Genomic DNA, 22,782 nt, shown 5'->3' with positions numbered 1-22,782 from the left:
TTAAGACGTGACCTTGGCATAAAAGTTGTGTTCTTTCATTTTAAACATTTGCTTGAGCATAAAAACTTTATTTAAATAAAATCATCAACATAATCAAAGGATTCTATTCTTTTCTCTTTTTAGAGAAGAGCCACATACATTACAAAAATATGGCTTTTTAGTTTTTCTTCTTTTACTTTGTATGAAAAATCGAAACTTACTTTGCTAGCATGTGTGAATGCTTTAAGTTTGGTCTTATAACAAAAACAGAAAAAAACACTAAATAAGTTACAAAGTTGGTTTTATCATATGCGATCACTAGAGCGATGCAGACTGTTGCATTTCTATGCAAATGATAAAAAGGTGAATAAAAACAGACGAAAACAGAAGACGAGTAAGTGTGCAAATAAACTTGAAATAGTTTCGTGTTTTGGATTTGGAAGTTTTGACAACAAGTGTCAAGTTTGGGAGTTGGAAGTTTTAAGATAAAAAACCATCTCTTCTTGCACTTGGTTCACTAGATATATTTGCCAGGTAGTTTTTTAAATTCTTTTGTCTAATTTGATTTGCTCCTAGAATTACTGAAATAGAAATTTTCCAACGATTCCAGTTTCCTTTCTATCTACTTAGAAGCATTGGTAATCAAACTTTAATTGTGAGCAGTCATTATAACTCTGTCCTGATCATAGTGAAGACATTCTCTTTAAAGTCAGTCTATAAAGTCCCTATTTTTCATATAATGATAATAATAATAATAATAATAATAATAATAATAATAATAATAAAATTAAAAAAAAGACTTGTCACACTCTTGTTTGACCCATTTTTCCAATGTTCTGAAATGCAAATTGTGGAGTATTTTTAACTACTATTTTGTGTTATTTTAAGAAAGCCATTTGCAAAATAGTTGGTCAGTTTTCAATATGACTTATCTGCAAAAGAACAGCCACGTACTTCACAAGAACATGGTTTGTCTCTTTTTCTGAAATGAACGAAGTTCTCAGAACTGAAGAGGCTCACAACCTGCGGCTAACACTTGAACTCTATATAAGATACATAGATATTCGAATGTTCCATTTAAGTTATTTATCTCTCAAACAATGAGTTAGTAAAGAAATTGTTTCCTGTATGTGTTTTCATATGATTTATCAAAGTTGACTTCAGTGCAAAAGTATAAACACATACAACACGTGAATGTGCTTTGTCTCTCGCATGTTTTCATATGACTCAATAAATTTGTCTTCCATGCAAAAGAACTACACACTTCGCAAGCATATGGTTTGTCTCCTTTTTTAAAATTTTGTTCCTTTGAAGCTTGTAACGCTGGGTATGGGGCAGCCAAACCAGCCACCAACATTTCCCTGCTTTTTATTGAAACCAACTGAGAGCTCTTTTAAGTATCCTCGATGTTCCCTTAAGTGAAATTTTCTGGATCTCTTTTGCACTTGGTTCACCAAAGATTAGCTAGGTAGGAATTCAAATTCTTCTTCATAAGCCCTGGTATGATTGATATCTCCCTAAGATTATAGCTTCTTTTCATATCATACACGAGACATTGATATTTGGTCTGTTTCTCTCTTTTAGCTCTATTCAGACGTCCATCATTAATGACACTCACTTCAACCAAGGTTGTCACTCTGACTTATTCCATAAAACTATGTAAGGTTTGACAGCAGTATTTTCAAGATAGGTGGCTGCAGGGATTACATAGTTGTAATGTATAGTATATATATATCATTTCCAACTATTCTTTCAGGTTAATGTTCCCAGAACTTGCTTTTACACTGGATGTTTATTTTTTTACAGATGGTCCAGTGGAGGTACTTACATACTCCATCATGTCTTGCTGTGTAGTAGCCATCTTTTAAAAGAAACTTCCAACTCGATATCAGATGACTCACCATTTCCGATTCCATGTGGCAGAATCTGCATTGTCTCTCTTTTTTAAATTTTCTTCCTTTGAAGATTGTAACGCTGGGTATGGGGCAACCAAACCAGCTGTCAACATTGCCCTGCTTTTATTGAAACCAATGGAAAGCTCTTTTTAGTATCCTCGTTGTTACCTTAAGTGCAATTGTCTGCATCTCTTTCGCCCTTGGTTCACCAGGAATATTAGTTAGGTAATACTTCAGGTTCTTCTTCATAAGCCCTGTGGCACCTAGAATAACTGATATGATTGTTTTCTGTATATGTTTCCAAATGATGCAACCAATCTGACATTGATACAAAAGAATAACCAAATATTAAACCAGAATATTTTTCTCTCCTGTATGTTTTCATATGACGACATAAAGGAGAATTTCATGCAAAAGAACAACATACTCCACAATAATGGGGTTTGAGTTTGTTTAATTTCATTTAATTTGTTTTTGATGGAATAGGGCATTCTGCAAAATGTCAAACATTCTCCCATTAATTTACTCCAACTGAGGAATCTTTTAAAGATTCTAACTATCCCTGTAAGAGCAATTTATTGTATTTCTCTTGAACTTAGTTCACAACGTCTAATCACTAGATAGTTTATGAAATTCTTTTCTTTTCTATAGGCCAGCACCATTAGGGACGCCTCGTATGTGTTTTCATATGAGTCAAAAAAGTTGACCTCCATGCAAAATTAAAACCACATACTTCACAAGAATGTGGTTTCTTTCCCGTATGTGTTTTCATATGACTCAACAAATTTGACTTCCATGGAAAAGAAGAACCACATACTTCACAAGAATGTGGTTTCTCTCCTGTATGTGTTTTCATATGACTCAACAAATGTGACTTTTGTACAAAACATGAACCACATACTTCACATGAATGTGGTTTGTCTCCCGTATGTATTTTCATATGACGCAACAAACTTGACTTCCATGTGAAAGAAGAACCACATACTTCACATGAATGTGGTTTGTCTACTGTATGTATTTTAATATGACTCAACAACTGTGACTTCCGTGCAAAAGAAGAACCACATACTTCACAAGAATATGGTTTCTCTCCCGTATGCGTCTTCATATGACTCAACAACTGTGACTTCTGAGCAAAAGAAGAACCACATACTTCACAAGTATGTGGTTTCTCTCCCGTATGTTTGGTCATATGACGCAACAACCTTGACTTCCATGCAAAAGAAGAACCACATACTTTACAAGAATGTGGTTTCTCTCCCGAATGTGCATACATATGACTCAACAAAGTTGACTTCCATGCAAAAGAAGAACCACATACTTTACAAGAATGTGGTTTCTCTCCCGTATGTGTGTACATATGACTCGACAAAGTTGACTTGTGTGCAAAAGAATAACCACATACTTCACAAGAATGTGGTCTGTCTCTCATGTTTGCTTGCATCTGATTACACAAAAAGTAAAAATCCAATGAAGTGTATGATGATAGGCACGCTAATAAATTTCAACTTTAAAAACATTTAATGAAGAAATTTATAAGTATTTTAAACCTTTCTAAATCACCAATGCAGAAAAGTTCTTCTTATCCATTAATGGATTGCTTTCATTGTTGTAAATTCTGGAAATGTAAAATGAATTTATAAAAATACATTTCATATTGTAAAATTATATTATGTTGATTTTTATTAAAAATATCCAAAACATTTCTTGTTAATGAATTAAAAAAAATGAGTATAGTTTTATTAAATACTGATTAGTTAACAAAATTATTTTTTTTTAATTTGACTAAAAATAATTACGTTTTTGTTTTCATTTTGTAGGTGAAGTTTGATTATTCATATTATTTGGATTCTTCAAAATATTGTTCTCATCTTGGGTGTTATTTTCCCACCGCTTCTATGTTACCTCCGATCTTATTCAAGTGTTTTTGTAGAACTTGGGAACCTTTCTCTTGAACTAAGAAATCTTTACATAATTCTGAATCGAACCATTTATTTAGTATATGAGATTAGCATGCTCTTGGATTGTTAATGATGACTGGGTAAAAATTCCTTAGTAATTTTAAATTCTATTTTAAATCTCACTAAGGATTGAATCTTCAACATTCAGGCGTATGTAACTTACAACTGAATTTACTTAGAACTCTAACAATAGCACTATGGTCCTAGCAGACAATACTAGTATTAATTTGTGGAACTATTTTGTTTCTAGACACTTTTTATTACTTATTACTAAATAAATATATACATATATATACATATATTATAATTATTTATAATTAATGGTTCCTATATCGTGTTATATATAATATAATGAATGGTTCCTCTATCGTGTTGACTATTAATGGTTCCTATATCGTTTTATATATAAGATGATTAGTGGTTCCTATATCATGTTAAATACCATACTAGGTATGCTTAGTAGTTGATCATCACCAGAATATGCACTGTTTCCTTAAGCAGATTATGCTTCATTGTTCACCTCCATCTGTGCGTTAGGCAAAACAAATGAAGTTGTAGTAGGCAGGCAGGCTCAGACTGGTGATGCAAAGGTGGAAAAGAAAGTTTAGGTGTGTGTAAAAGTGTTGGTTGAGCAAAAAAAATCAGCGGAAAATTGCAAACACAAAAAAGTTGTAGTAGGCAGGCAGGCAAACCTGTACCGCGAAGGAGGAAAAGAAAGTGAAAAAATGTAACATGTTAGATGTTGTGCCCATCGAAAGTGACATAGGTATAAATTAAAGCTAGACAATCGAAAAGAAAGTCCGTTGCCTCTCTTGAACGTTTTTGTAAGACATACATACATATATACATACACATTTAAACAGATGTTTACTCCTTATATTATAGATGATAGAGGGTTTCCCTTTTCCATCCATATATATTCCACCATAACTGATTTTTCAATTTCTCCACATATTACAGCTTTTCAATGTTTTTTTTTAACCTTACTGTTATTGAATAACATGGCTCACTATTTGATGCATGCAAGTGTCGAAGGTGAGAGCATCTGCAAAAAGCATGTCACATATATAAACCATAGAAAAAGGAAAAGCATGAGAGGCCTACAGTCAGCCAGGAATGAGCATCGCATAAGCATTATTTACTCTACCAATCTCCCGGTTCACACTCTCCATCTCTAGCTAGGCACACACATATCATGCAGTATGAGAAAGAGAAAATAAAATTGTTTATATTTTTATACAAAAACAAATCAACATCGCAATCCACACTCTCCATCTTAACAAAAAGGAGGTGGGTGGACCATGTAGAGCAGTATTTTAGGGTGACCAGATCACTGGATGAGGAAAAATATCGGATAGCTCTCTTAACCACATGGGGCCTGGTCGAACAATTCATGACCAGACTCATCTTAGACAAGGAAAGTTTAACATGGGTTGATTTGAAGAGGTCTTTAGAGAACTACTATGGAATTGTCGCAAACCCTAACAAACAAAGTTGAATTAGCAAACGTGAGACAGGGTAGGTTAGAAGGTGTACCTGACTATATGCACAGGATAGTTAGATTAGAATAAGGCGCTTTTAGTGGGATAGTCCAGAGAAGCAGACTAGTTAAATAACAGGTACTGGGATTCTGTATAGAAGGTCTCAAGGATAGGAAGCTGGAGATGCTTGTGATGAGATACAAGCCACATGATCTTCAAGTGGCTTATCAGAAAGCCTTAGAGGAAGTTAAATGGAGGATCTAGCCTAATGCATACAATGAGTATAAAAACTATCCCATGGAGATTTGTAGCAGGTACTAGTTGAGGCTATGGGTCTAGCCAGTTCCTGAAGATATGGAGACAGACGAAGAAGAGGAAACCAAGTACAGAGTAGGGGACTAAGATTTTAAATTAGAAAGAAGGAAAGAGGCAGATTAGGTGTTACTATTTTGTTGAGGTGGGCAACATACAGAAATTCTGCAAGAACTATATCCAGGGAAACCAGGAGAGCTTCATTCATGCAATGCCACCCAGCTGAATAAGGGCATACCGATGCTATACTTGATAATATGGGCGCATCATATTCTGTTTTGATTAGAATTGAGGGAAAGAATTATAGAAGTCTGGTGGATAGGGGCTCAGAGTTGTCAGTAATAGCAGTGTTTTTAAAGCACTTTGACAGGAACCTGAATTATGTGATAAAAATTTAAGAACAGCTAATGAGTCCCCATTAATTGTAGAAGGGCTTGCTCGATTAAGAGTAGAGATAGAAAGTCAGTCTTTCCACCATGACTTGTTTGTTGTAGAGAATCTCAACATAAGTGTGATAAAAACTGCGAGTACTTAAGAAAAATGGGGTGAGGATGTACTTCGATTAAGCTGAAATGATGCAGGCAGATGTAATTGAAAGATTGAATAGCCCATGGAGTATTCTGATAGTGTAAGTAGAAAAGAAGGATGGTAGTTGTAAAGTGTTGAAACATTATGTTGAACAAAGATGGCGGTAGTAAATCAAATCAGCAAAGAATCAATGTAGTCAATGTCTCAACACTTAACAGGTTATGTGCCATCGACTTTGCTTTGACGGATCTAAATTTGAATTGTGGCAAGTGAAATTCCTGGTGTATTTAAGATACGAAAACTACACAAACTTATTCAATCTTCACAAGAGAATCCTAATGACACTGAATTTATCAAAAAGTATGTGACTATTTTTGCAGAACTGATTCAATGCTTAGGCGACAGAAGTCTGTCTCTGATTATAAGAGATGTCTTGGATGATGGACCTAAAGCGTTGAACATATTAAGAGAAATAATTTATCAAAAGGGAAACCAAAAATTATATCTCCATATACAGAACTAACGTCTCTAAAACGTATGGAAGACAAGACGATTACCATGTTAAAAGGGCAAAAACCTCAGCAAATGCATTAAAACTCTAAAATCGAATATTTTGCCACATTCTCACCAATGACAAATTTAACAAGAATTAAAATTGTATTGAAACTTACCGCTCAATACAATTTAAAAATACATCAAATGGATGTAAAAAAAAATGCTTGTTTAAATGCTCTGATTGACTTTGAGATATATATTCCCCCCAGAGGGATTTAAAATGAAAAATAAAAATTTTGTATGGATACTGAATAAATCACTGTACAGTCTAAAAGATAGAGCTCACAATTAAAATTTAACAATTAAAATTTAACACTCCATAATTATTTAATAGAACAAGAATTCAGGCAGTGTCCCATAGAGGTGTGCATGCATACCAAAAATATGTGCAATAAATACTTGATTTTGGTGTTTTGGGTTGACGATATATTACTCACAACAATTTTGAGACAACACTTCATAGTTCCTCATTATAAAGTTTACCTGTGAAAATGAAACTATAACAATGAACCATTCATGGTACATTGAAAAAATCCTGCTGAAGTTTGGAATGTGAAATTGCCAACCACTGCTATTAAGATTGATATAAATAAGAATATAGAGATCGAAACTAAATTAAGAGACGATACAGAGGAATTATTGGAAATCTAATTCATTTGATAACTGTCACTAGGTCTGATATATTTTACAAAATAAACAAGCTATCTCAAATCTTATCAAAACTGACAATTAAGGACTTAACTCATGCAAAACAAGTCCTTCATTATCCAAAAGGAACAAGCTTACCAGTCATTGATGCCATAGTTCAGGGTGAAAGATATCAGTGTGGGGTTTTAGGAGAAGTACAGAATTTGGGGTTCAAATTAGTGAATGGGGTATATAGCCAGAACTAGGCAAAGTTAAATCGATAAAATCCTAACGCCAACTCGTGTGAGAAAAGTCAGAGCTTGAATTGGTATGACGTCATATTATTTCATTGGTATGACGTCATATTATTTTATTGGTATGACGTCATATTATAAAAACATTTTGAGATTGCCGATCTAATGATGAAATATGTGGAGTTTAAATGTGACGTCACATGTCATTTCGCCTTTAATAGCCTAAAACCAAAGCTCACAGATATCTTGATCCTGAGAAGAATTACCGAATGTACACAGATGCCCCAATCATGCGATTGGAGCATGTTTGTCACAAATTTTGCGTCACAGATTTTATCGATTTGACTTTGTCAAATTCTGACTATATATCCCATTCACAGGAGAGATGTTGCGAGCCTGTCTTTGTTTTATCGTTACTTCCATGGCAAGTGCTCGTCTGAGCTCCAATCCTTGGTCCCCCTCGCTGATTGTTCATGAAAAACACCTGTCTAAAACGTAAATTCCATGAGTAATGCTTCTTTCTTAGAAGTGCATGCCTGTGGAACTCTGTTCAGTCTGCCTGTTTCCCACCTGACTACAACATGGATGTCTTTAAGTGCAGCATAAACAAATTCCTGATGAACCGCCCCCTTAAGTAAGACACTTTATCAAATCTCAATACTAACATACTCTACACGCAATAACCCTTATCTCGAGTGGCTTTCGGGCCTTGATAAGTGGTGATCACCTTGTAAAAATGATCTTTGATCTGAGCGAGGGTAATGATGTTAAAAACAAATTTGCTTCTTATCTCATAAACTTAGTGATATGCAGACGAGATGGTACTTGAGAAGGAAGGACGCTGTGTGTGTGGACGTCTAGTCGAAAAAATGAGGATCCTGGTAGAAATAGATGATAGAAATTATTGAATCATCTTGTTTGAGCCAAACTATTGATAAGGTTATATGTACGGTCACACCTTAAAAACAAGTGGTAGTATAATGCCAGGACAATAACGGTTGTGGAAAAGACGTTTTATTCTATTTAGCAAAAATATTTCTGGTGGTGTTTATTTAAGGAGGCGAATGAATACGTAGGAAATGTATCCTGTCCCAAACCAGAGATCTGATGAAGCAACAACCTCAAATGCAGAAGTGCAATCTGCCTCCTTTTCCTTTCATAAAACTAGCATTGGATATTTTCAGGCCCCAAGACACTTTTGGGTAACCAGTACATAGTGATTTTCATTGATATAGTATATTAGTTGGCTGGAGACTTTTGTGGTTTCTAATAAGAAACCAGAAACGGTGGTTCATCTGTTGTTGGATGAAATTCTCCTCAGATTTGGGCACCAATTCAGCTGTTAACAGATAATGTAAACTAAGTGATGAAGAAGGCATTGAAGGACCTCAACATAATCATGTAACAACATCAGTTTATCACAATTTCGTAATTGAAAGATTTCATAGGATGATGCATGACAGTTAAGCAATATATATATATATATATATATATATATATATATATATATATATATATATATATATATATATTGGTAGCTGTCAGATTTCATGTAAGCAAAATGACAAAATTATCAAAATTTTTACCATACTACTTGCTCTACAACAGAGACGTGATCCTTGTAGAGTATACTATGGTGATGAGCAACACGACATTGTTCTAAAAGAGATGAACGGATCTTTACTTTAGTAAAGGATAACATTCAGGAAGTTATGAAAAACTGATAGAGAACAAGAATAAGAAAATAAACTCAGTAGATTTTAAGATTGGAGATCTGCTTTATTATAAGAACCACAGAAGTTGCATGTGGAACATTTGTGGGCAATATCACTTAAGGAAAGGTCAATGAGTCGGATAGTGATTGAGCCACAAAACCAGCTGATATCTCAATTTGGAGGAATCAACATCAACAGGAGAAGCCGTTAATGGATCATAGAATCATGACACATAGAATGACATCGAAAATTGCAAATAATTTTGACACAAATTATCCGCTGTATCATCATTTGCGGACGTCAAAGACAGTAATAGGATCCATTTGAAATGGCCTAGAGTTGGTTCAGAGTTTGGAAGTGGAGAAAAGGAATCAGTGAGAGGGAATTCTTTAGGTTGGGTAGAATCTATATTCTGTGTTTAAAAGAATATTCCTTTCTCAGAGTTTGTTCTATACGTGACACTTTGGAAGATGATTTCGGTTAACCATTTTGACAGAGTATGCGAAGCATTGGGAATGAGTTATGAAAGAAAAGATTATGAGAAAGACAAAAGAAATGAATTTTTCTTGTTTATAAACTCAAGCATGGAAGTCATCAAGTGTCATCTACCGATGTTAAGTTTAAATTATCAGATGATATTCATCATGCATTTAACAAAAGAAAAAAGAAACTTATTCTTGGAAAGAAAAAGTTGAGTTAACAAGACAATAACGTGTTTCTTTTTAAATATTAAGCAATGTAATTCCTTATGTTATGAATGGTGGCCACCACTGGATACATAAAGAATTACTTAGCTTAATATCCATACAACTACTTCTTTGCGGCAATTTTAAATGTGATATTCGTTTTCAGCATACCCGAATACCGATAGAATTCGTCATGGTAAAGATGACAGTTAAGGTTGAAAGTAAGTAACAATTTACCAAACGGCTTCCAGGCAGCCCCTCCCACAAATATTACCGTGTGGTCAGAAAGTGGGCGCTCATTTTACATTAAATTTATATAGAAAAGTGATCCTCACTTTTTGAAAAAATAATTTCTTCATGTCATAAAAACTAATTCTATGCATCACTTTTGAAGTATTTATTCATTTTCAGCATCCTTGAAAACCTATAAAAGCCGTCATTCTAAAGAATATTTGTAATTTTGAAAGATTTTAGAAATTGACCTTTTTTTATATTTAAGTCATTAGTGAAAAAAAATGATTTTTTTAAACTTGTGAAACAGTTAAAAACATATAAACTTTATAAAAAAAATTTTCTTTTTAGAAAACTATTGTTTGTTTTGAATTTTTTTAAATGATTAAGTCAATATTGAAAACAAAAACAATCGGCAGCAAAAGATTTTCAACGATAAACCAACATTTTCATTAGGATTATTCGCTTTTTTTTTCTGATTTCATGTTTCAAGAAAGACACAAGGACATTAAAAAGAACAATTCTGTACGTGAAAGCGCACAAAGAATTGATAACATAAAGAATTACGTATTGACCTTTTTTTATGCTTAAGTCAGTATTGAAAACAAAATCTGATAAATTAGTGACCATTCGATAATAATCCGATGAAAAAAAAGATGAAAATAAAAAATACACATACGTGCGCCATGTAGTAATACTTACGTTTTTGTTTTATAATCTGCTTTCGATTAACTTTATCTGCTTTTATAAAGGAAACGATTTTTCAAATGTGATTGACTTTACAAACTCAAGTTAACATTCAAGATGACGAACGGAAGAGCAAGTTCGCAGAAAACAAAATTAGAAGAGGAAAAATAAAAAGAAATCATTTCGAAATAGAGCCGATCTATTTGGTGAATATCACGGATAAAACTAGTATTATTTTATTTAACATTTAAATATTTACATGAGAGAGAACAGATTACAAGTTTCATCTTTATTAATTCTCTAATTCGTTAATTGCGGAAACTGATAGGTGAACATATTAATTCTCTAATTCGATGCACGATAGTTTTTAAAGCCGCCTTTTCGTATTTTTATTTATTTATTTTTTACATTCCTGTTTTTGAAACATTTAGGCCTAAAGTTAATCTGCTGCTTGCGCAGTTCGTCTTTATGAATTCTCTAATTCGTTACACGTGCAATTTAATGGCGGAAACTGATACTACTTTTCGTATTTTTTTTTATTTTAGATTTCCGATTTTTTTTATTGTGATTAAAAAATTACACGCGAAAGAAAAAAAATTATAATAAAAATATTTTCAGAGCAGCGTCAGAAACTGACAAATTCAGCTAAATTTAGAAGTTAAATGAATTTCTTGTAAAAATCTCTAGAAAGTTTATTTTATAATTAATGGGAGGAGGTGGGGCTTGCCACGTTTTGCCCATTCATAAAATACGTTTAAATATAATATTTTAATTTGTTAAAACTTCCCATATATTTTTAAAGAGTCGTGATGTCAGAAGTAATAAAAATAAGTGGTAAAATCCATTGAAAGCGGTCGGTGGTTCTATGAGAAAATAAAGCTGTGTACGCATTATAAATGTTTCTTTTCTGTGTCTTACGTTATACATTAGTACATTAGGGGTCATTTCGAGTTAAAAGTTTATTTACTGCACTCATCTGGACTAGAGAAAATCATGATTTTAATGTGTGTGTCTCGTCAAACGATAATTCTCTGATATGGCCGACCAGACGGGTGATCAAAAAGTCAGATCGAGCGTACCGGAAAACGAAATGAGATCAAATTGACAATTGGCCTTTTTTTTATTTATTTATTTATTTATTTATTTATTTTTTGGCTTGAACTTTGCGCTTTTCAGATTAATTTGTTATGTTTTATTTTCTTGGTGGATATTTTTTTTTTTTTTTGGCCGTGTTTTTTTTTTGCCCGTTTTTTTTTTGGGGGGGGGGTTCTTGAATAAAAAAAATAACTCGACTGTTTTTTATTCAAACGTAAATAAAATTCAATTTCGATTTGGCTCATTTCGTTAGTCTCATTTCGTTTTCCGGTACGCGGTACGCTCGATCTGACTTTTTGATCACCCGTCCGGCCGTCCGGTCGGCCATATCAGAGAATTATCGTTAGTTATTTAGACGAGACATACACATTTAAATCATGATTTTCTCTAGTCCAGATGGGTGCAGTAAATAAACTATTAACTCGAAATGACCCCTAATGTACTAATGTACTAATGTATAACGTAAGACACAGAAAAGAAACATTTATAATGCGTACACAGCTTTATTTTCTCATAGAACCACCGACCGTTTTCAATGGATTTTACCAAATAAGTATCTGGATGACATCAGCTTCAATCGAAACCAAAAGCAAAATTGTAGCATTCCAAGCTGGTGACGTTACCACTGTACAAACGTGGCACACATGAATGTACAAAAGGTATAACGATTTTTTTTTTTAATTCTGACCCTATACAACTCATGGAAGTGGTGCCAATTTGTAAAAACTGACCGTGGAGTCACTCACTTCTATGTGTGTGACTCTGTGTTCATCTATTCATAATCAGCATCTATCAATTTTTAGGACCGAGGCTGCAGGACTGCAGGAATCTCTTGAAGTCGAAAGTAGTAGAGTATCTGCAGGAACGATAAAAATAAATTTAACGAGATCTCCGATTAATAGAAGGTTTCCACCAAGGCATATCCTCCCATACATAAAATAAAAATATAGAAATAACTCCGGAAAATTACATTTGACAAAGAAATTGACATCACTGTATTAAGATGAAATAACATTTATTTACGTGTTAGGAAATAGCTTTTTGATATAAAACGTCTGTTATGCACTGTAATTCACTGGTCTCCATGTGTTATGCATGCACAATAAACAAATCTACTCCTCTGTGAATGACGGTGCCACCCAGCAGAAATAAATCCACTTTTTTTTTTTCACAATCAATAAATTAGTAATGTGTATGCGTGTAAACCAAAACAATTACGAATTTATTTTCTTTCTTGACACCAATGTTAAGAACGGCTTTCGGAGTAGACACCCCCAAACTCCCCATATTAAGAACGGCCTTCGTGATGGACACATTCAACTTCCCCATGAACGGCTCTTAGAATGGACATCCTTAACCTTCCTATGTTAAGAACGGTTATCGGAATAGACACCTCCAACCTCCCCTTGTTAAATGCTTTATTTATTAAAAAAAGCCAACATTCATGCGTTATCTTTTTTTTTTTTTTTTTTTTTTTTTTAGTTCTTAAAACCTCAAAGGATCGGTCGATTTTGGAAATGAAAAAAAGAAATAATAATTCGGAGAAAGTTGAAATTACCACACAAAATATTTTTTTCTACAACTTTGCATTTTTTTTAGCAATTGAATTTAAAAAAAAATAATTTGTTATTTTAGTCATCATATCGGTGTCATGCATCCATAAAAATAAAACTGAGTTTTTAAAGAAAAGGAAATAATACAATCCATTCAATAATTGATATTTTAAAGTTTATTATCCATTTTCATATTAAGTTAAATAAAATGACAAAAAAAATAAATAAATAAACCACGATAGAATATTTAGTTTAAAATACAAATAACGATTTACTAAACGACGTTTTATTTACTGGATATTTTTCCGGCATTCACCGGAAATTATTATGTCCCCTAGTAAGTTCGATTTTTTAAATATTTTTAATCCTTTTGATTAACACACGCACATTCGTAGACATTTTGTAAACATTGTTTTTAAAAAATAAAAAATAATACTTCTATTATGTTTTAAACGACTGTAATAGTTTATTTTGGAAGTATATTTCATAAAGAAAATTGACAACCCACTTTAAAAACAGAAATTACGAGTTTTATATATTTCATTCGCAGTTTTTTGTTAACTCTTCTGGCGGCCATGTTGTAAGCCCTAACGGTATTTTTGGAGATTACCAATAAACAATATGGGTTTGTATTACTATACACATAGATTTGAAAAAAGTTGTCAAAAAAACAAATATATAACAAATAAATGTTATCAAAGGCAAGATAGGTTACTTTTCTACCTAACTGGATATATTTTTCGTGTTTTTATTCAATGTAACATGTTTATTCAGCTCGAAAAACACAGTGTTTACCGATGTATTGGAAAATTCAAGATGGCGCCTTACTCCCTCTTTAACACGGTAAGTTTGGGAAAAGGTGTTATGAATAAAAAATTATACAAAATACTATTAAAAACCCGCCGAATATATGCCAACCTATGTCACGGTAACATATATTGAGCGAGTTTTTATCAGTATTTTATCCAGTTTTTTTTTTATTTACTTTTCCCAAACTTACCGTGTTAAAGAGAGTCAGACGCCATCTTTAATTTTCCAATACATCGGTAAACACTGTACGGTTTTTGAGCTGAATAAACATGTTACATTGAATAAAAACACGAAAAATGTATCCAGTTAGGTAGAAAAGTAACTTATCTTGCCTTTGATAACATTTATTTGTTATATATTTGTTTTTTGACAACTTTTTCGAATCTATGTGTACAGTAATACAAACCCAACAATATTTCTAAAAAAACATTATCAGCAACAACAAAAACAATAATAAAAAAATAACAACAACAACAACAACAATAATAATAATAATAATAATAATAATAATAATACCGTTTATTTTCTGATATTATATGTAGTCTTATTGCATATATTTTAATTAAAAAAAAACAACTCGTAGTAAAAGTACAACTAAATTTGCAGGTTTTCCATCATCGCTGAATAAACTGATCCCCAATTTATAAACAAATAATCCAATACAGTTATTTTTTGATGAACACTTATCCCCACCTTTTTTGTTTTGGCATTTCGAAAGTAATAGCAAAGGATGTCATAGATTTGTATTTTTATCAAGGCCAAGAAGCCACTCGAGGATAAGTGTTAATGAGTGCACAGTGGTCAAGGGGAAAATATCAGTCACCGTTAGGAGTGGAAATTTGGTAAATTGGATTACTTAAGGGTATGGTTCATCAAGAATTTGTTCACATTGGACTTGAAGACAAACATATTGTAGTCAGTTGGAAAGCAGGAAAACGGAATTGAGTTCGACAGGCGTACAGTTCTAAGAAACAAGCTTTGTTCATGGAATGCATGTTTAGGTTTAAGCACAGATAAAGATTGGGGGAATTCATTGATAGTAGTTTCAGCTAGACGAGTGTTTTTCCTGTGGAGACCATAGATTGGAGTTCAGAGGAGTACTTGCCATGAAAATAATTATAAAGCAGAGACAAGCTTGCAACGTCTCATCTACGGTCTATTTTGAACTCTGTCAAGGCAGGACAAGCTGCTTCTAGCAGCTCCAGCCCAGATGTGTCAACAATACTCCATCGTTGGATGCACTTGGCTCTTATACATGTAGAGAATTGCATCAGCAGTGAGACATCTACTGGAACAGTGGAACGATCCCACCATTTTCCCAGCGGATGGATCTGATATACATGTTCCATCTCAGATCAGGAGTAAAGGTCAACCCCAGAAGTTTGTCAAAACATGAAGCCTCCTCAAGATGAGAGCCATTCATTTCAATTAATGTCAGACGGGGATCACAGCGTTGATGATGGAAAGAAATAAGATTGGTCTTAGGTGCATTAAAATTAACTAGCCACCTGTTTCCCCACTGCACCACGTGCTCAATATCAGAGGAGAGAGAATCAGAGAACTTGGTCGTTTACAACCTTTGAAGTGTTTTCATAGATGGCAGTGTCGTCAGCATAAATGTCTACAAATGATCTTAGAATGGTATTTGGGAGATCATTGATGTAGATCAGAAAGGGAGTTGGGCCCCGGATGGATCATTGAGTGACTCCAGCATTAATTCTGTGAGCTTCAGATTTTTGCCCATCAACCACTACTCTTATGAACCTAGCAGAGAGAAATGATTTAATAATTGAAAAGACGTTTCCAGATACACTGTAGCTGGAGATGTTGTGGAGTAGACCTCTATGCCATACCCTATCAAAAGCCTTTGATATGTCAAGGGCAATTGCCTTAGAAAGGGAGCCTTCATCTAGATATCCATTAATCCTATTGTTACCGTAAATGTTTGCTGTCCTGTTTATTATTTTATTTATTACTATTATTATTTTATTTAATTTATTATTTTATTTATTACTATTATTATTATTTTATTTTATTTATTTTTTTATTTATTACTATTATTATTATTTTATTTAATTTATTATTTTATTTATTACTATTCTTATTATTTTATTTAATTTATTATTTAATTTATTACTATCATTATTATTTAATTTAATCTATTATTTAATTTATTACTATTATTATTTTTTTATTTAATTTATTATTTTATTATTATTACTATTATTTTATTTATTATTTAATTTATTACTATTATTATTATTTTATTTTATTTATTATTTAATTTATTATTATTATTTAATTTAATTTATTATTTTATTTATTACCATTATTTTTATTTAATTTAATTTATTATTTTATTTATTACTATTATTATTATTTTATTTTATTTATTATTTAATTTATTACTATTATTATTATTTTATTTAATTTATTATTTTATTTTATTTATTATTAAACGTTTCTGTTTCTAATCGTTCGACTTTTACCTTTTCTTGTTACTATCTTTTTATGATTGCTTTTACTTTTACGAGTCTGTGTGTTCTTATCAATGTTCTTATTTATGTGTGTGTGGGTGCTCTTATCCTTACACCGTTTCTTGCCTTGAAAGTCTCCGAGACGTGTATGTGCCATGTATAATGCGTACATACCTGGTTCCCTTGGCCAGCGGATGAGGCCTTCTGGTAGCTGGTTTGCCATCTCGTTGGGAAGTGGTCGCTGCAGACAGATGCATTAATGACAAGAAGATGGACTGAAGCTTCAATCTTTTATTAAAGACAAGCCTATATCTCGGAAACTGGTTGTCAGAGAGCCGAATCTCCGATTTGCATTCTCTGCTGCCCCAAACCAACTCTCAGCCCATGTCATCGTTAACCAGAAGCCTACGACCATAATTCCCGTGTCACCCCTAATTTCCGGTGCGTGTCGCCCCTAATTTTCGGTGCATTCTCTCTAGGTTGATACCTGTCAAACCTAACCTTTTTGTGACCCTTCCAACTTGCTGATGGGAAATGAAAATATACTCACATAATTGTCTATTTCTAAAACTACCTATATAGCATTTAAGCTGGGATTCCCAATACTACACTATGAAATATAACTGTTAACACATCAGCTGTAGATCTAGCAGAACGGAAACCATATTGCATGGCACTGAGGTGGTTGACTACTTCTCTATTTAACACAGATTTTAGCAACTTACTCATGACGCACAGGAGACTGACTGGTTTGTATTGAGAGGGAGATGAGCGATCACCTGAATTTTAAATATGGGGCCTACTGATGAAGTTTTCCAGGTGGTGGGAAGCAATTCTCCTTAAGACAAAGTTTAAATAGCTTTGTAAGTATGGGAGCTAGTTCTAGTTAAGGCTTTTTGAGCACTATAATAAGAATGCCGTCAGGGCCAGTTGCTTTACTGGAATCCAGGTTTTTTTATTAGTTTGGCAACACCATGCAAATATTTGTATGTCGCATAACATGTTTTCAAACACAGGAGTAAATATAAGGGTGGTTGACGGCCCTGATCGCATAGGGTAGAATTAGCTGCAAAGATTTTGGCAAAGAGTTTGGCTTTGTCCGATTCTGACGGGATTACTTCAGGTCCATTGATAATGGTTGGGATAGAGCACACGCTTATATTCAGGACCATGTTATTTATTTGCCAAAATTGGTGGGAAACAAGCCGCTGTTCAGCTACTTTAGACGTTGACTGACTGAGCCTACAAATCTCTCTCGTTCTTTATTACTTTTACAGTGGTTGCTGGCAGTCCTGAAAGTGGCGTTAGTCTCAGTACATCTATTACATTGGAAACAACGGAAAAATTTATTTCTGTGCGCAGTGGCAGCAGTACATTCTTCAGAGAACCATGGCTGGCTGTTAGGTATTTGCTGGAATTTCTGGGTATTTTATAGTATTGATACATTGTACCATGGAGAGGTATTCGGAGGACTTATTACATTGTGTTTTCATCTTCACAGAGACAACCGAGTGGTCTGAGAAACAGATCAAGGAGAATACGCATACTGGCCGTCACTGTCTGGGTTGGTGAACAATCTGAGTAAGGTCATAAGCATTGGAGAAATCGTTACAGATCCTCCTCCCATCGTCTGTCTTGTTTGAGTGGCCAAACCATTCCACATTGTGAACATTGAAATCTCCACAGAGGTGAATGTTAGCTGAAGGATGAGCAGACAGGATGTTGTCAATTTTTTTCAGATATGCTCTAAAATATACTAACTCTATTGGTCCAATGCCAGTTTTGCTTAGGAAGAATAGGTCAGATTTGGTCTTTCGTAATTGGATTTCAACTTCTGGGAGGTTGGAACGCACATATCTGATGTTAGAGAAGGAGACATGGTAGTTGAGGTCGACGTTGGAAGTTGGAGTGCTGGGTTTAATCGTGGCCTTCGTTATAAAGATGGCCGGCCAGCTGAAAAAATGACGTCATCGCCGAGGTCCCAACAAGCAAGATATGTGGAACTCTTAGACTGTCATTAATGAACAGTAATTTTTACAGACAGAGTTACAAAACTTCAAAATTCGATTAAAATAAAGAAAGAACACGATGATTTATACTGAAACTCATCTAATGTTAATAATATAAAATAATAAAAAAACACAAGTTGTTTGTTTAAGTATTATAAGCAATTGAATATTTCGTTGTATTATAGATTTTAAAGATTAGAATGCGTTCTTTAATTACTTATGAATTACATTTTAAAAAAGTGAAGGAACACGATTTGATTTGAAATAAACTTGAAGTTTATTTAATATAATTAAATGAAAATTATGCATGTAAGATTATGAATATTTGAAGCAGAACACAAGCAAAACATTTTATATGAGTTAAGACAATAAACAAATATTAAAATTAAACTATTTTTTAAATCAAAATGAACAATATTTTTTAAATCAAAATGAACAATATTTTTTAAATCAAAATGAACAATATTTTAAAATCAAAATGAGCAATATTTTTTAAATCAAAATGAATTTTTTTTTAATCAAAATGAATTTTTTAAAAATCAAAATGAATATTTTTTAATCAAAATCAACAATATTTTTTAAATCAAAATGAATATTTTTTAATCAAAATGAACAATATTTTTTAAAAATCAAAATGAATATTTTTTAATCAAAATGAACCACAATATTTTTAAATGCAAGTGAACCACAATATTTTTTCAAAATCAAAAACAATATTTTTAATAATTTCATGAAATATTGCACAGTAAAAAAATAATTAACCTAAAGAAAAAATCATGTTTCTTATTTAAGATTATTTCACCAAATAACAAAAATAACATGCAAAATCATTTTTTTATATCCATATTTTCAGTTTGTTAAAATACGTGGGTTTGTATTACTGTACACATAGATTTGAAAAAGTTGTCAAAAACAAATATATAACAAATAAATGTTATCAAAGGCAAGATAAGTTACTTTTCTTCCAAACTGGATATATTTTTCGTGTTTTTATTCAATGTAACATGTTTATTCAGCTCGAAAAACATACAGTGTTTACCGATGTATTCGAAAATTCCAGATGGCGTCTGATTCTCTCTTTAACACGGTAAGTTTGGGAAAAGGTGCTATAAATACAAAACCGGATAAAATACTGTTAAAAACTCGCCTAATATATGTTACCGTGACATAGGTTGACATATAGTCGGTAGGTTTTTAATAGTATTTTGTATAGTTTTTTATTTATAACACCTTATCCCAAACTTACCGTGTTAAAGAGAGAATCAGACGCCATCTTGAATTTTCGAATACATTGGTAAACACTGTATGTTTTTCGAGCTGAATAAACATGTTACACTGAATAAAAACACGAAAAATATATCCAGTTTGGCAGAAAAGTATTTGGTAGAAAAGTATCTTATCTTGCCTTTGATAACATTTATTTGTTATATATTTGTTTTTTGACAACTTTTTCGAATCTATGTGTACAGTAATACAAACCCAATTACGTTAATGAAATGAATTGTAAGACCACGAGTGAACGCGCGTTTTTTTTTTGTTTAGTTTCATATATATATATATATATATATATATATATAAAATAAGTATTTTTAAATTTTATCTTTCTAGCTTTAAAAAAAGTTTAAAAATTTTATCAGCCGGCATAATTTATTTTTAAATATTGACAAATTTCAGGAAAATAAATTTTTGCTAGATTTTTAAAACATGTGTGTCAACAGCTTAAAAAAATCGTCTCTTCAAAAGGAACGTGTTTTAAAGAGTCGATGTTGTCTCGCATTTTCATTAGTTTTGTATGCTGTAAACATTTTTTTTTTATATTAGCAATTTATTTGAAGCTTCTTCTTTTGAATGGTAAAAAACTTAGTATGATAATATTGAATTAATTATAGTTACATCGTGTTAAATACAGGGGGCACGTTAAAACTTACTTTGCTGAATGGAGATGGTGTCAAATCTTTTTTTTTTACTGCATTATAATTCTTTATCTTTCGGAAATGAAAATACTGTCACTTTTTGGTCCTTTACGATAATTTCCTCGGCAATTTGGAACGATGCACCGTAAAGGCATTTTAATAAAAAAAGAACTATTACACTGACTTCAAGACGTTACGAGTTACGAGTGACTACCGGTGTCAAGCAACTAAGGGACTATCCGTGATGACGTCAGCAGATTAAATTATTTTTGCCCACCGGCCATCTTGTCTTTTAAGACGATCTTGGTTTAATCGTGTATTTTTTTCATGATCGTGTGTTAGGATTTGTAAGTCGACAGACGTGGTTAGAGCAACCCAGAGAGGGAAACTAAGGAAGAAAAAGAAGTGAAGAAATATTTTTGTTTGTAGACCATGATAAGGTAAAGCCGTAACAATTACCCACTAATATGGCATCGAGAAGCCCCACCAGAAGCTACTGCATGGCTCAAAATTCATTTACCAAATGGTAATACAGCAGCCCCAATACTTTACACATGCTGATAGGACGGCCTCCTTAGTGGTTATTCCAAGGTTCGGGTCCCTGACTATCAGGCGGATAACGTCAGCCCAGAAAAACGTTTACCTCCAGCACCCTTACTCATGACATAGTTACAAGGATAGAAATAGAAACAGAAAAATTTTCGACATCTAGGCTACTGCAAAGGCAAAATTTTGCCGACCTAGAATACAGCTTTTTCTCCTTCCTTTGTCAGAAAAATCACTCGTACCAAACGAGGACTGAGAGACAAATCAGGAGAAGCGAGAGTTATGGAAACTTCCGACAACGCACACACAATGCATTATCTAATCTCCATTAAAAAAACGAAACTGATACTAAATATTAAGTATTCTATTAAATATAAGTACAATAGGCTTGTTTAGGGAAAGTATGGCTATAGGTTCCCCTCTCACTAACTGAAATATACTTCTTGAACAACTCGGCTAGAATTCCCTCCTGCCGTTCCCGATTTGATTTTAATGGAAATAATCTACCTCAATCCTCGTTTGCCTTTGTTAAATGAAATTGGTATTGTTAACAAGGTGAAAATTATATGCTTTTAGAAGACAAATAAATAGAAAATGTCTCCCTGCTTTTCAAAAAAAATCTGGAAGGAAAAGTTTAATACATTATTTGAAATTTCATCATTTTCATGCAAGCTGCCTATTTTAAGCTGTGAAAATACTAATGCAACAAAGAAAATTGCCAGACTAAGCACATCATCTGCATTTCCCCTCTGAAGAAGAAACTAAATTATTTTTGTTTGTAATTTATTGCGAAGAGGATAAAGATAATATCTAAATAGCTACAATAAAAAGAAATGAAAAACAAAATGAAAATGTGCAGAATCTTCTTTGTATTGGAGTTGATGGGAGGACAAAGACACATTACTTTAAAGGAATCAGTGGTGGAAAATAGAAATAATACTCTAAAAAAGCTAAGGGACTTGAACGCCACTTGACAATCACAAAGGAGACATCAAAGGAGAGTGAATATTTGACACACAGTGTTCTTCCTCATATTGCTGCAAATGGTGCTGGCCTTGTGGAGCAAGTGACTGATGTTTTACACAAGTTTAAAAGCGTGCGCACTATTAAGGCTGTCCGTGTTGATAATAGAAATGTGAATACTGGCTGTGATGGTGGACTTGTTACACTTTTAGAAAAAAAAGAAATCTTCACACTATTGGTTGCTACATACATCCAAATGAACTTCTATTCAAAACTCTATTTAACCATGTAGATAGCATCACAAAAAGTCCTACTACATTAAATGGTCCACTGGGTAAATAATCTGCAAATGGTTGCCATAATTTACCCCTAATATCTTTTACACCTGTTGGGAATCCTCTAGAATTTCATTATGGAATAAAATATATGGATAGCCTTAGTTGTTTCCAAAGACTTCTCCATGAATATACAGTTGTTATTTCTAGAGGTAAGGTGAGCCTAGATT

At 32.9% G+C, this 22,782-nt stretch overlaps 1 long non-coding RNA gene across 1 annotated transcript in view; it reads right to left on the bottom strand.

The window, feature by feature from the left end:
• The window catches only part of LOC145271017 (uncharacterized), a 234,029-nt gene extending 223,001 nt beyond the window's left edge, over nucleotides 1–11,028 (bottom strand). Inside the window, exon 1 of the long non-coding RNA XR_013865655.1 lies at nucleotides 10,927–11,028. This is a non-coding gene — a long non-coding RNA (uncharacterized LOC145271017). The remainder of the gene's footprint in view (nucleotides 1–10,926) is intronic.
• Between the last annotated feature and the right edge of the window lie 11,754 nt (nucleotides 11,029–22,782).

The sequence above is a fragment of the Euprymna scolopes genome, chromosome 46 (assembly GCF_053919585.1).
Source record: "Euprymna scolopes isolate OS-2025 chromosome 46, ASM5391958v1, whole genome shotgun sequence".
NCBI classification, from domain to species: domain Eukaryota; kingdom Metazoa; phylum Mollusca; class Cephalopoda; order Sepiida; family Sepiolidae; genus Euprymna; species Euprymna scolopes.
This window is presented reverse-complemented; position numbering and strand designations above follow the sequence as displayed.